General features: G+C 41.8%; 1 protein-coding gene across 2 annotated transcripts in view; it reads right to left on the reverse strand.

Annotated features, from left to right (window-relative positions):
• OMA1 (OMA1 zinc metallopeptidase) overlaps positions 1-5,806 on the reverse strand; it is a 71,991-nt gene extending 66,185 nt beyond the window's left edge. The window contains exons 1-2 of one of the 2 annotated variants that reach the window (XM_077891955.1): positions 5,703-5,752; positions 4,378-4,469 (exon numbers count right to left, since the gene is read on the reverse strand). The gene's annotated coding sequence lies outside the window, so the exon portion shown is untranslated. Of the gene's footprint in view, positions 1-4,377; positions 4,470-5,702 lie in introns of both variants that reach the window. The other variant, XM_077891954.1, reaches the window with a different exon arrangement.
• Between the last annotated feature and the right edge of the window lie 9,648 nt (positions 5,807-15,454).

Genomic DNA, 15,454 nt, shown 5'->3' on the forward strand with positions numbered 1-15,454 from the left:
GTAATGAGTATGTTCATTATTTTGATTGTGGTGTTAGTTTCACAGGTGTACACATGTGACAAACTTATAATACACAGCTTAAATATGTACAATTCATTTTACATCAATTATACATCACTTAAGCTATTTTTCAAAAGATACTAAAAAAAGAACAATCAAATGCAATGTATGGACTCTGAATAGATCTTGGTTTGAAGGAAAAAAAATCAGCTTTAGAGGACAACTGGTACTATTGGGGGAATTTGCACATGGATTTACTTTTAGGTTATTTTAGGTTAAGTACTGCTTATTAGGTGATAATGATGTGGTTATGTAGGTCAATATCTTACACTTGAGTACTTACTGAAGTATGTTTTTATGATGAATAAAATTTACTTCCAAATTGTATTAACAAATACACACACACAAACACACACCCCATAAAGCCAATGCAGTTAAATATTAACATCCATCTAAATTGTGGTTATGCATGTGTTCATTAAAATTTTTTTCGGGGAAAATAAATAAATAAATAAATAATAAATAAATAAATAAATAAATAAATATTTTTGGTTTTTCTGTTTCAAAATCTTCATAATAAAAGTTGGAGGAAAATATGTAAATCTAACTCAAACTAGACAATATTATCTAGAAAGATGGTTCAGAACACCAGTTTTTTTTTTGTTTTGTTTTGTTTTTTTTAATTTATGATAGTCACAGAGAGAGAGAGGCAGAGACACAGGCAGAGGGAGAAGCAGGCTCCATGCACCCGGAGCCCGACGTGGGATTCGATCCCGGGTCTCCAGGATCGCGCCCCGGGCCAAAGGCAGGCGCCAAACCGCTGCGCCACCCAGGGATCCCAAGAACACCAGTTTTAAAAAACCGTATTAACTATACAGCAAACTATTTGAAAGTCACTCAAAACTTTTATATACTTTATACATTTCACCCTTGCATTATTAACATATAATGTGAATAAAGGGCATGCTAAGTAAACATTAACTCCAAGTTAACCTTTTGGAATTACTATCCATTTTAAATCAGAGTCCAAACTTGATACATAATAATCTGATGTCATTAACAAGATACTTTCTAGGTTTTTTCTTTTCTTTTTTTGAATCAAACCGAAGCCTAGAAATCATTTCAAAACTAAATTTTAGTAGCTAGTAAGGTTCTTCGTTGGCTAGGTGACTTGTGACTTACAGATAAAGCATAAAATCCAATCCCTGCCCTCATGGATGTTATCTAATTGAGAAGGGCACAGGTACCTAAGAAGACTACTTAGTAGCAGACAATATAGTTCTTCATTAAGTGTTATGCACTATATAAATTTTTTAAAAAGAAAGGACATCCATGAATAGCAGAATAGTTCAAGGCAACTATTATTTTTTAGGCCATTTGGGCAGATGCAGAAAAAACGGTTTCAAATGGGAAAGTATACTGAAGGTTTAAAAACAGAAAGTCAGGGACGCCTGGGTGGCTCAGCGGTTGAGCGTCTGTCTGACTTTGACTCAGGGCATGACCCCAGGGTCTGGGATCCAGTCCCACATCGGGCTCCTGCGGGGAGCCTACTTCTCCATCTGCCTGTGTCTCTCTTTCTGTCTCATGAATAAATAAATAAAATCTTTTTTTTATAAAAAAAAGTCACCTGCTAGAAGTCAAACTGCAAAAACAACACAAATCCACATTCTTTTACTATAGGAGGTAAGCTTCAGACACTTGCTCAATCACACTCCCCTTTTATAAGGGCATCCTAAAACCTCAATTTAAGGGATAGGCCGACTGCCACTCTTCCCCAGTGACCCCTGCCATTGGCCACAGAGCTAGGATATCTGACGAAGAAAAGACTTTTGGTGAAGCAGTATCAGGCAAAGGAGTAAGGGCATGTATAAACTGGGGTTATAGTTGGTTTCATGGTAACACAAAGCAATCTGCAAGCAAGAACTGCAAACAAAAACCTTTGCAAAAGAGAAGTGGATCAACAAAAAGGACAATGGAATCAATGTGCATAAAATAAAAGATCATGAAGCCTCAGGGAAAGAAAGAGAGGGAGCAAGATTCATACTTTCCTAGTTCCCAAGAATCCATTGTACTTCCTAAATTTAACTGAGCTTTATGACCTTTTACTTTCTTCCTCAAACAATTCTCCCTCAAAGGGTTTCTGTATCTAAGAAACTTAAACTTAAGTTATAGGGCAGGGACGCCTGGGTGGCTCAGCTGTTGAGGGTCTGCCTTCAGATCACACCCCAGGGGTCTGGGGATCGAGTTCAGCATCCGGCTCCCCACAGAGAGTCTGCTTTTCCCTCTGCCTATGTCTCTGCCTCTCTCTGTGTGTCTCTCAAGAATAAATAAATAAAATCTTAAAAAAAAAATTACAGGGCATAAAAATTACACTTGTTTTACATGCAAGCTGATAACATTTTAATATTATACATGCTGCTTACTAGAACTAGCTAAGGGTTTCTTCTAGACTTTGCAAAGCTGAATTCCCACTTTTCAACACTGAATCAGTTCCAGATTAGTACTGGATTATCTCTGCAGTGACTTTACCATACAAAAGACCTCAATCCACATTAAATCAGTCATGTCAATTTATCTCAACCTAGCCCTTCCTGGGCTCTGTGGCTTTAGGCTGTAGATTACTACATACCCTCCAATGTCTCTGCCTATTAAACAACCAACTCCTCCTATCTGCCTAGTTCATTTCTCACCACCAAACAAGAACTAAAGCAGTCTTTCTAAAATGCAAAATCAGACAACAGAATCCTACTCCCACAACTCACATGAAGTCCTACAATGCTAAATACTATGCAGCCATTTTTAAAAGGAGATTTGTGCAATGACAAAGAGACACAAACCTTAAAAATAACAACAAATGCTACTTGCAAGAATTCTGTAGGTCAGGAACGGCAAACTCAGATGTGTAAACCAGCCCTGCACAACAGAAATGTCTACAATTATGGAAATGTGTCTGTGTTGTCCAATATGGTATCTCCCACCTATGGCTACTGTACTATATCGCTTGAAATGCGGCTGGTGTGACTGAGCAACAGAATTTTTAATTAACTTTAGTTAATTTAAAACAAAATGGCCATCGGTGACTAGTGCTACTGTAGTCAACAGTGCACTGTTGGGTCCAGTCTGTAGGGTCCAGGCAAAGCCATACTGATATAAACGTAAATTCATGCCCATACAAGGAAGGTGCAATTGTAATGGAACTTGAGCTTAGTGTTACCAAACAGTTCAATATTTTCAAGAAAAGACAGTAATTCAAACTTTTTATTAAAGTTATCAGTTTTAAAATGCTGGCAACAAACTTCAAGAGAAAACAAAGTTTTTAACCACCTTGGCCAAACACATACACCAGATCCCACTCCGTTTTTGACCTCTGAATGATGTTATTCATTCATTAAATATTTAATGAGTGCCTCCTACATGCCATATCACATGCCATTCTGGATGCTGGAGATACCACAGGAAATAAAGAAGACAAAAATCTCTGCCCAATTTGCAAAAAATAGTAATGCTGAAATATGCTAGTATATACAAATAGAAATTAAAAATCTAAAGTAAAACGTAGCAAACCATTCATTGTGATTACTTTGAGTGGCAAAATGGCAGGTGTAAAGGATTTAGTATTCTCATCTCATGTATTTCTGTGCTGTTTAAATGTTTACTAGGATGTATTATTACTCTTATAAGCCCCAAAACCAAAAAGGCAACTATTTTTATAATTTCCAACAGTTTCTATTGGTTTCAGTAAACTCCTCTACATGGAAGACCAGGCCTCTCATGATGCCACCTCCCACTACTTCTCCAGGCACCTTCCCCCAGCTCCTACCCATTCCTAAGCTCCAGACTCACTGATTTACCGACACCCCTCAGAAAAGCTCTCATCTCTATTTCTATGCACATTTATTACACTGCTTAACTCTGTAATTACAGCAAGCAACTCTTGATCATCCCTCAAGACTTATGTGGAATCTTTAAAAAAAAAAAAATAGTCTCTCCCAGAAGGTATAAGCAAAAGCTCCAAACATCACATGAACATAACTAAAAACATTTTCATTTGTATCACTGACAATCAAGCGTCATTTAGAACAGAAACAGTGCCTGATATTTTGCGATGCATGGTTTATCCTCAAGAAAGGGGAAAGAAATCTATTTATACACCTTCCAAGAGCCAACACCAGGCTACACCCAGCCTAAAAAAGAATCAGGGTTGACACATCCTCTTCAAAGAACCGTGGCAGGCCAACAAACATAGCTGGCAAACCTCTAAGACGGCAAAATTAACGAGGTGAGGAAAATTAAACAATCTGGATGGTTAGCCTAAGAACATGTCAGATCCTGAGTTCCTTTAAGTACCGTCTCAGAATGAGCGAGTACAGCACTCACTGGTGCTCACGGCCGAAGCCTGGAAGACGGTTTTCACAACTCTGCTGAAAATGACTATTTCTTCTCTAGTTTCTATGGAAACAGCTGTCAGACTGGCAAAAAAAAAAAAAAAAAAAAAAAGGACATGTACTTTAATCATTCAAGCAAAGTGTACACATGATGGAAAGCCTTTAAATAAATAAATAAATAGATAAATAAATAAATAAATAAATAAGAGGGCGACAGACTTGGGTTTCAAGCTTTCAAATGTCAGACCGCACCCCTTCCCTGTGGCCGAGCTGATGCATGTTTTAAGTCTGCATCACGGGAGCGAGGGCCACACGGCATCGATGGCAGTGGTGATAGTTGATCAATCCCTGAATTCTAAATGAGGGGTCTTCATCGCAACCCCCCCAACCCTGGACTAAAATTTCTCATTGAGGCTCCATGGTGCAGTTAAACTGCTGCTCTGTTCTACACAGGCCAGTGGCATTATTTAACAGCCATAAAAAGTGACTCTTTGGGGGGGGGGGGGGGGGCGGGGCAGCCCAGGTGGCTCAGTGGTTGAGCACCTGCCTGCAGCCCAGATCGTGACCCCGGAGACCTGGGATCGAGTCCTGCGTCGCGCTCCCTGCGTGGAGCCTGCGTCTCCCTCTGCCTGTATCTCTCCTCTTTCTCTCTCTGTGTCTTTCATGAATGATAAATAAAATCTTTAAAAAATAAAAAATAAAAAAATAAATCTTTTTAAAGTGACCTCTTGCAGACAGGTTCGTGAAGAAATTATCACAACTGCCTAGAACCGTTTAGAGACGCGGACGTGCTCAGCTCTTCGCTGCTCAGGGTTTAGGTAGGAGACTTTGCGAAGCTAAGGGAGGGGCAGGGGCAGGGGCAGGGGCAGGGCCCCCCCCCCACCCGCCCCCCGAGTCGCTTTAGGCCGCTAGAAGCGGTTTTCCGCAGGTGAAGGTGTCGGTCCGAGGCACCCCACGCTGCGTCAATACTATTTAAAATTAAAAATAAAAAATATATAAAATTTTAAAAATTTTAAAAATAAAAAAAGAGCCGCAAAAGAGAAAGGAAGGCAGAGGGGAGAGGCTGGGCACCCCCCGACACCAAGTCCCCCTGCGCGCTTACACCTCCAAGGTTGGCAGCGCATCCCCGGGGGGGGGGGGGGGGGGGATGGGGGCCGCGAGGCTGGACCCTCCCCCCCTCCTCTTCCCCTCGCCCCCTGCCCCCTGCCCGCCCACGCCGGACGCCCCTGCCCCCAAGTGCCCCCCTCAGCCTCCCCCTGGAAGTTCTCCCACCCCAACTCCTAAACCAAGGGCGGAGGCGTCCCCGCCAGGACAGACCCCAGCAGCGGCGAACGCCGAGACTCCTCCGGCCGGGCTCCCGCGCAAGCGCACACCGCGCCCCAGAAGCCCCGCCCCCTCACTTCCTGCCCTCTGCCCGGGCCCGGGCGCCTTTGGCTCCGCCCACCGCGGGCAGTCGCCACACCCGCCCAGAGTGGCCCTCCTCGCGGCCGCGGACCGGGAGCCACTGTGGCGCGCTGGCGCCCCCGCGCGGCCGGAGGAGGGACGTGGCTGCGGGCTGGGCGGTCGGCGCTGGCTGGTCCTCACTCCTGTCCTGACTCTCAGGACCTCCAAAGAATGATCCTTGATGGGCTTGATGGGATGAGCACTGGGTGTTATGCTATATGTTGGCAAATTGAACTCCAACTATAAATAAATAAATAAATAAATAAATAAATAAATAAATAAATAAATAAATAAGCAAGCAAGCATTATATATTGCCTTTAAAAAAAAAAAAAAAAAGAATGATCCAGGCAAAGCTGCGACTGCTCAAGATTCTCAGGCAGTCCTGGCCAAAGCGAAGGAGACTCGAGGGCTGCCAAAGGACGAAGGCTTCTTGGTTGTGAAGTTGCAATGATAGAAGTAGTCTTTGGAGAGAGAGAATTCTCTGCTTTCGCGTGACCTCTGAAATGGCACATTTCGAGAACAATGAAGTATAACCTGAAGCATCTGGAAGTTACTGGAAACTAGCTAGCCACAAAACAATGTGTAGAGTATGTTTCATTTATGCCACCAAAAAATAGCCAGCACCAAGGGCGTTCTAGGTGCCAGGGGTACAGCAGGGAACCAGGTAGAGATGTGACGTTCTTGGAGCTTGTATCCCAGCGAGGAAATCTAGGCAGTCAGCAAGCAAACAGGTAAATAAACACGGTATCAGATAGTGGTATGATGCTACAGCAGTTCGTTATATGTATTTTCAATGCATGATGAAAAACATCTTGATAAACACTATAAACAGTTTTAGAGGATTTACAAGATTATAAGCAATGTTTTCTTTGCCTCCCTTATTTGTGTTTTATAAACTTGTCTTTTACTTTGAAGGAACTATCCTGGCAGATCCCTGACCATTGGTTCCCTAAACATTGAAGCGGCAGGGACTCCTGGGTCGCTCGGTGGTTGAGCATCTGTCTTCAGCTCAGGTCGTGATCCTGGGGTCCTGGAATTGAGGCCTGCATCGGGCTCCCTACAGGGAGCCTGCTTCTCCCTCTGCCTATGTCTTTCCCTCTGTGTGTGTGTGTGTGTGTGTCTCTCATGAATAAATAAATCAAAAATCTAAAAAAACAAAAAAAACAAAACAAAAAAAATCTGAAGTGGCAGGTCCCTGAATCTTCATGGGTTTATCTGAAGTGCATGTGCCTCACCAAATGTTCCAATATACGAGCTATCTCTTGCTTAGGATACCTGGTTAGCATGTTGTTATCAGTATAACAGATGGGGTGCAGTTCTCTGGGATGTGCAAATGGTCCAGATCCCTTTGGACTGTATTAAGACAGATCACCAAGATGGTACAATGACTATGATCAGGTCTACTATGTAGTTAAATCCACAGTTGTCTATAAACTATTCTCCTGGTTTCTGAAGGGGCCAGACTGGCAAATTAAATGAAGATGTGAGAGGAACAACTACCCTGTATCCTTTAGGTCTTTAATGGTGGCATTAATCTCTACCATCATCATCCTTTCCCCTTGGATGAAATATTGCTTTGGCTGATTATCTCAACTCAGTAGGGAAGGGGCAGTTTTAGTGGCTTTCACTTGGTTTTCCCTACCATGAACTCAAGACCAGGGACATAATGTGAAACTTGCTCTCAATATATAGTCCCAATTATGCACTCAGGGGCTGAGGTAAGACCAGTGGATGGGTCTATGTTCCCATGGACTCAAGGTAAGCTGGATGTTATCCAGGACTCTGTTTATTACCTGACCTCCATAAGTCCCCACTCTTACAGAGGGGCCATGATAACACTTTAGGTTTCTGGGTAACAAGACTCATTCAAGTCCTGCAAAATTTCTGGGTGTTTGTTTCCCCAACATATAGTTAGCTGTGAAAATGGTCATAGGCCATAGAGTAATCACTGTAGTAAATGTTTGTTTCAGGGTTGCAGGGTTGCAGGTTGCCTAAGGACCCAACCCCCTCTTTAGTCAATGGATTCTGTGGTCTTGGTCTGAAGATTGACTCAGATCTGAGAACTCAGCAAGAAGCATGACCTTTTTATTAGAGCAACCACTGTCAGACTCCTGCTTCTCTATTCTTGCCTTCTTTTTGAATAGATATTAAGCAGCACCCTACTGGCTGCCTGTCTATTTTTCCCCTAGAGACACCTTGTACTATTAAATACCTTAAAAGCCTCTGAGGATCAGGTCCCCTGTGCAGCCCCTCTTAACTTGCCAGCTATTATAGTAATTACAGCCTCCAGGCTTCTCGTGTTAAAGCCACCACCTGGTTTCTATTGCTTCAGGATGCTGTCATTACCAACCAAGATATTACCAACCCAAGCCCTGTGATTGCTTCTCTTCCCATCATCCCAGGCCTGCAGAAGAGAGCCCCCTCTGAACTTCATAGGCATGATGATACCTCTCTCACGAGGACATTTCTCATTGCCATTGTGTATGGTCTGTCCTTTGGGACTCCTGTGGAGTATAACCCTCTGTCTGTCTTCTGGTTCCAGCAAGCCCACTTCCCTCAGGACATTGTTTTCTTCCTCAACAGTCTGCGAGGGCAATTCAGCTGCCTTCTTCCCTGGAGACTTCCCTTGGCTGAGGTTGATATAACCTGCTTCATCCAAGAATATGCCTTCTCCCCAGGGACAACATGCATCCGGTGACTGATGGATTTAGGAGATACAAAGGAGATACAAGCCCTTGTGCCTCAATTGAGGACAACCCAGCAAGGCAACTCCAGCTCCACAGCTCTCCATAGGATTGGCTGAGTAGCACCACTTCTCCCTCTGCCCAGTTCTCTGTCCTTTACTTATAGATGTCATCTCCGATGACCCCTCCATCGCATCCAAAAACCCTGCACACAGAGACTTAATCTCAGAGTCTGTTTCCAGGCAACCCAACCCAAGGTAACTCAGTTTTCTCCAGAAGTAGAAGATGCTTGGATACAGAAAGACTTTCATCAACACTTCCCAGAGGAAGTACCAGAAGCTGAATCCTGAGGTAAAGGGAGTGTAACTGAAGAATCGTGAAGCTCAAATTGTTTTAAAACCAGGTGTAGACAGAAGCTCAACAGACCATGCAGCTCTCTGCTGATCTCGATTTGATTCAGGTTGCAAGCCAGGCAAAATGGCCACAGGATTTGGTAAGGGTCACAAATTTGGCTGCAATGGACAGGTGGTACCTTGACTAAAGTGACCTTTCATTTTTCTTGAACATGTGCCAGGCAGTTCCAAATGATGAAATTGACAGGTTCTGAATCTGAAATCACCCCAGTGTAGACAACTGTAGCTTCTTCCTTTCCCTGTTCTACTTCAACAAAACTAGCTCAGCATTTTCTTCATCCATGGGCTCCACTTACTTTATTTCTTCTCTGGCAACCCAGCTTTTCTTCCCACAGAACATGAACAGAGATGCCTTTAACTTTTTTTTTTTTTTTTTTGGCTTGAAGAGAATAGTCACACCAAGTTCTAGAGTATTATTTTCATAAATTGCCTCCTGGATTGTTATGCTCCAGCTTACTGAGCGATTTCCCTGTCTTGGTCTCATGCCTCTTGTCCAAATGGCAGCCACCGGGCCCCAGGTCCTGAAGTTGGGGGCCAAGATGATGCTATATGGGTTGCCAACTGCAAGCCAGGCCCAAGAGGAAGGTCACTGCTTCAATGCATCCTTTGCTCACTCCCCAGAGATGAGTTCTCCAGAGATTTCAGTTGAGCATTTTTCTAAGAGTCAGCACAAACTATTATTCCTTTATTGCAAGCCAGACTAGTAATACCAAGAAAAAATAAAACAAAAAAGAGAAAAGCACCTTTAACTCACTACCCAAAGATAATTAATCACTGTTAACACTCTGGTATGCAACATCCTTGAAATGCAAGATTAAAATTACTTCCAATATTTAAAACTTTGCTAGGATGAACGATTTCTCACTGTCCTTTTGATGTGCATTCCATTGATTCCTAATGATGTAAACATTTTTTCCATGCTATATGCTATTTGGATTTCTTCTTTGGCAAATATTCTGTCCATGCCTTAACCCATTTTTGTATAAAGTATTCCTTTTCATCTTATTTGTGAAAGTACTTTATATGTTTAAGAATTGTCTGTCGTTTATGTAATAAACAACATGCTTGGTATTTGTCTTTCAACCTTGTTAATTTACATATGCAGATATACAAACTTAAAAAATTTTTTGATATAAACAAATCTATCCATCTTTTCATGGTGATTTCTGTCTTTGAGACTGTATTGATAGTCTATCTCAAGCCCAACATCATGTATTTACCAATATTTTCTTCTGGCATTTAATGACTTTGTTCTTTCTTAAATCTCTATCAGAAATTTATTTAAGTACAAGGTCAGGCAAGAAAATATAACTTAAAATATTTTCTGAATTATCAGGCCAGTGGAGCTTTTACGAAAGATACATGCAGGTGTCATGCCCATGGTGAGGACCACTAAGGCAACTGCTGTCCCAAGAGTTTATTGAAGAACCCATCTTTGTCTGACTGACTTGAAGCACCACTCTGGTATATGCTATATTCTCTGCTTCTGGGGTGTTCTCTTTTGTTCCTTTGTTCTGACATTAGTGCCTGATTCTAATCATTCTAAGTTTACAATATAAATTTCATTTTCAAATACTTTCTGGTTCTTCTTAATACCTTTGATTTTCATGATGGATTTTATTTATTTTTATTTTTTTAATATTTTATTTATTTGTTCGAGAGAGAAAGAGAGAGAAAGAGAGAGAGGCAGAGGGAGAAGCAGGCTCCATGCAGGGAGCCCGACGTGGGACTCGATCCCTCGGATCCTCAGGACTCCAGGATCACGCCCTGGGCTGAAGGTGGCACTAAAGCCCTGAGCCACCTGGGCTGCCCATATGCATGATGGATTTTAGAACAACTTTTCAAGTCCTCTCCACCCAACAGTGCACTGGGATTTTAATTTTGTTATTTCTGTTTTTAAACTTAGATTAACTTTGAGGAATTTTATACTTTTGCAAGGTTGACTCTATCAATCCAGAAAACTTGACATGTGTCTCCATTTAGCCAGGTCTTCTTTTATGTCCCTCCATAAAGTTTTACAGTTTTCTTATATGGGTCAAAGCAGCATTTTTTAAAAGGAACTATACATTTTTGACTTCATAGGATTACAGAATCTCAGGACTGGAAGGGACTTAAAAACCATCTTGTCACCCCACCCAGTCCGTTGCTAAGCCCACCTTTCAAACAACCAAAGATATAGGGGGTATTTTCATGTTTGTTTTAACATGATGACATCACGCTATGTGTATTTTCTGTGACTTCCAATTTTATCACTTGAACAGGTCTTGGAAAAAATTCTTTATCAGTGTATATAGATCAATTTAATCCATTTTGATCACTGCATGGTGTTCTATGAAGATGACATAGAATCATTTATCATCCCCCTGTTCCTGGACATGTAAGCCATTTCTGTCACTTTGCTGTTACAAGCAACTCAGCTTCCAACCTTGAGCCCTAACTAAAATCAAAGTCCCCAAATTCTAGATTACAAGCCCAGTGCTGGCAAAACCCCCCTCCTCAGAATCACCACTAGGTGGCACAGTGCTTGTACAAAAAAGGTCTGACTTTCCAGTGTCCTTCAATTCTGTCCAACAAACATTTATTGAACATGTATTATATAATAGGCACTGGAATTTTTAATACACTAATTTCTTTTTTAATACACTAATTTCAATAAAATAAACAAGTTCGTCAATTCAAAAACACGGAGTGCACACTAAGTGTCCAGCTCTGTGTAGGTCCAAGGACTCCAGGGAAAATTAACAATTCCCCTGCTGTTCTAAACTCCAACAATTCCCAATATAAAACAGGGGTCATCACAACATGGTACCCACTGATTTCCAAGCCCCAGATGAGTCCACACAGTAGATCAAGAGACCAGGACGGCAGATTCTCAAATAATTTGGACAATCACTTAAATATGTCATGAAATTTCCATGCTTATGCTCCCAGGCTCTTGTACACGTCATTCTCTCTGCGTAGGATGCAGTGTAATTTGGTATTCCTTCAGAAGGATACCCTGAGACAAGGATTCAAATGCAAGTCATTCATTTGGGAGGTGATCCCAGGAAGCACCAGTTGGGGAGTGGGAAAGTGAGACAGGGAAGGAAAGGAAGCCAATATATGATGCATTAACAAACTAGTTACAAATGGGGGCAGATGGAGTGGAGTCCCTCTGATGAACGTGGGAAGACCATGTAACACACACCTCAGAGTTTCCAAACTGAAAGATGAAGTTACTGGTCTATTTATCCACTAATTGCAGCTAGTCATTGGTTGAGGGCTGTCCTGGGGATGATTAATTCTCTAGCACTTCCAGCCTCCCTCATGTGCTCCTGAGAGCCCAGAAAAAGCCTCAAGCGAAGGGATTCAGATGCTGGCAGTTGCCAGTTAGACCAGCATGTGCAGAAATATGGGCTAGGCACCAATATGCCGGGAGATATGAGTGGGCACTAGTGACATCTGCTACAAATGCCTAGTCTACTGTCACCTAACTAATTTATTCTTCAAAACACAGGGCAGAAATCACCCACATGGGCAAGGCTTGTATGTGTCTGCACCAGGCCTGTTGAGTTGCCCCACTTTTCTGTGCACCAGGAGTTTTGTGCTTAAGTCATCCCTACCAAGAGATTAGAAGTAGTAGCTCTGAGGCCCAGGTTGGCCTCACTCCAAACCCTAGGACAAAATTACTAACATGTTCACTACAAGTGAGCTCCTTGGCTTGTAGATGCATCCCTCCAATCTCTGCCTTTGCTTTTTTTTTTTTTTTTTTTTTTTGCCTCTGCTTTCATGTCATAATCTGCTCTGTGTTTCTGTGTGTCCTCTCTTTTTAATAAGGACATCTGTCATAGGATTGCGGACCCACCCTACCTCCAGGATGATCTCCTGTCAAGATCCTTAGTTTGATTAACATCTACAATAAATATATCCAAAAGAAATTTAAAGGAGATAAAGTCCTTCTGTGGCCCTTAAATTAGAACATGGGATTGGAACTGCTCGTAGCCATTTTGCCCGTGGTGAGGAGAAAGCTGGCCTAAAAAATGAGACCAAGCCAAAAGCAGAATAAAGATATGAAGAGAGAAATAGAAACCCGACATTGTTTGAGCCCTTGGATCCAGCCATGTCTGAAGCTCACCTCTCCTCTACACTTTCCAGTTACGAGTCAACAAATATCTTTTGCCTAAACTAGTTTGAGTTGAATTGTTAACACTTGGAATGGAAATCAGTTCTCTCTGACACACTCAAGTACTGCACATCTGCTTTCATCCTCAATCCCTTTCCCCTTCCTCTTCTTCTCCTACCTGACGAATCCTTATTTATCCTTGGGTCTCAGTTCAGATAAAACTTCCTGAAGCAGATCTTCCCTAAGCTGATACCCACCTGCACCTCAGAGTTCATCAGTTCTCCCTGGTGGATGTTATCAGAGCCCCTACTCCCTCACTATAATGATATGGAAATGTTGGGGTTTGGAGCTGACAGCGAAGAAAGAATTCTTGAGACATCTTTGGTGCAAAAAAAGTGGTTTTATGAAAGCACGGGGACAGGACCCACAGTCAGGAAGAGCTGCATTGGAGTCATGAAGAGTGGCCCATTATCGACTTTCAAGTTGGGAGTAGGTTAAAAAGAGCGGAGTTTTGGAAGTAAGGTTTCCAGGACTTTGAGGAGGCTAGCTATTGGTGGGAAAAGGTCATTTATTATCATCTAATAAAATTTTAGTCATGAGACCCTTCAGATGTATGTATAGGGTGGATCATATGCTTGGGGGATGATTACTAATATATATCTTGGGGGGTAGAGATAAAGGAAGTTTCCAAAGAAATTTTTATATATTAGAGTATACTCACAGGATCCTGGTGATGAAGGGGGTGGGAGGGGTAGGTGGTCAGGATAATGTTAAAGTAAGATTGCCTTTTGCCCTTAGCAAAGTGTCAACATCGAGGCAGCTGAGCTCCCAGGGGAAGGTCACTTAACTGTTTCAAAGACTTGTCAATAGGCTGTAGGCAGGAAGGAAATTTAATTTTTTCTGTTGCCTTTGTTTCCCATATCAGTAACACTTGCCTCATGTTATTGGAATTACCTGTTTAATTGATCCTCCTATACTAATACCACTACTACACTGACATGTCAAATCTCTGAGGGGAGAAATTGTTTATTGCTCTATTCCTGTTTCCAGCATAGTGATGCAATGTAGTAAATGGCTAATGTCTACTCATTCCCAACTTTGAATCTTCATTTGTTCTTCAAACATATAGTAAAATAGAGGCAGCCCCGATGGCCCAGCAGTTTGGCGCTGCCTTCAGCCCAGGGTATGATCCTGGAGTCCCGGGATAGAGTCCCACGTCAGGCTCCCTGCATGGAGCCTGCTTCTCCCTCTGCCTGTGTCTCTGCCTCTCTCTCTCTGTATCTGTCATGAATAAATAAGTAAAATCTTAAAAAAAAAAAAAAAAGTATAGTAAAATAAACGATGACCAAGTGTAAGTGTTTTTGTATGGCTACTAGACAGTTGTAAATATGTGCTGATTAATTTTTAGTATAAAAGCTAGTAATTGCTTTTGCTTAGGATTTCTTAATTAAATAATTTTTTGAAACTCCCCATGCTGATCAAAGAAAATAATTTGAAGAGGATAATTATACTCATGAAGGATGAAAATTATTGCTTTAATAGTATTTAGTGGTCTAATTAGACTAAATAAAGGAAGAACCCAGTTTGCCAGATCTTTAAGCATTTTCTGAAGATCTGGATTAAAATCTAAATAATACATCACCATGAACTGCTCTTCTTTTAAATAATTTTTGGGACTTTTTTCCTGATTATTAAAACAAATTATAATCATTGTGAAAAATTTAGGAAATCCATAAAAGTGTAGTTGGAGATAACAGAAAGCCCCATTCTTCCCATCAATGAATCTTTGCATTTTATTTCTGTGTGCATTCATAACCAGACACCAGCTAAGATCCTGGCTCTTACCCCCAGGAATGCTCCTGCTCTTACCTTATGCTTGTATGGGGTTCCTGATTTCACTTCTCATGGTTGTTCCGTTTTTATCTCAGTTGGGCTCTGAGCTGGGCATGGAGCCTGCTTAAAATTCTCTTCCTTCTGCCTCTCACCCCCTTCTTCTTCTCTTAAAAAGAAAAAAAAAAAAAAAAAAAAGGAAAATGAGAATTCCTTTTCTCAGTCCATTTGCACACTAGGGGGTCTGTACTGGGTTGAAGAGTACCACCCCTTCAAAACCCATGTCCACCTGGAACCTGTAAACGTGACCTTATTTGGAAATAAGGTCTTTGCAGATGTAATCAAGTTAAGGTGAGGTTTTCCTATTAATGTGGGTCCTAATTTAATGGACTCTTGTCTTATAAGAAGAGGAAAATGTGGACACAGACACACACTGGGAAAGGACCACCTATGGAAGGAGGCAGAGATTGAAATTACACTGCCACAGGCCAGGGAACTCCAAGGACTGCTTTGCAAACCACCACAAGTTAGAGGATGCAAAAGATGCTTCCCCAGAGCTTTCTGGGAGAACATGGCCCAGCTGCCACCTTGATCCT

Source organism: Canis aureus, chromosome 3 (genome assembly GCF_053574225.1).
Source record: "Canis aureus isolate CA01 chromosome 3, VMU_Caureus_v.1.0, whole genome shotgun sequence".
Lineage (NCBI taxonomy): Eukaryota > Metazoa > Chordata > Mammalia > Carnivora > Canidae > Canis > Canis aureus.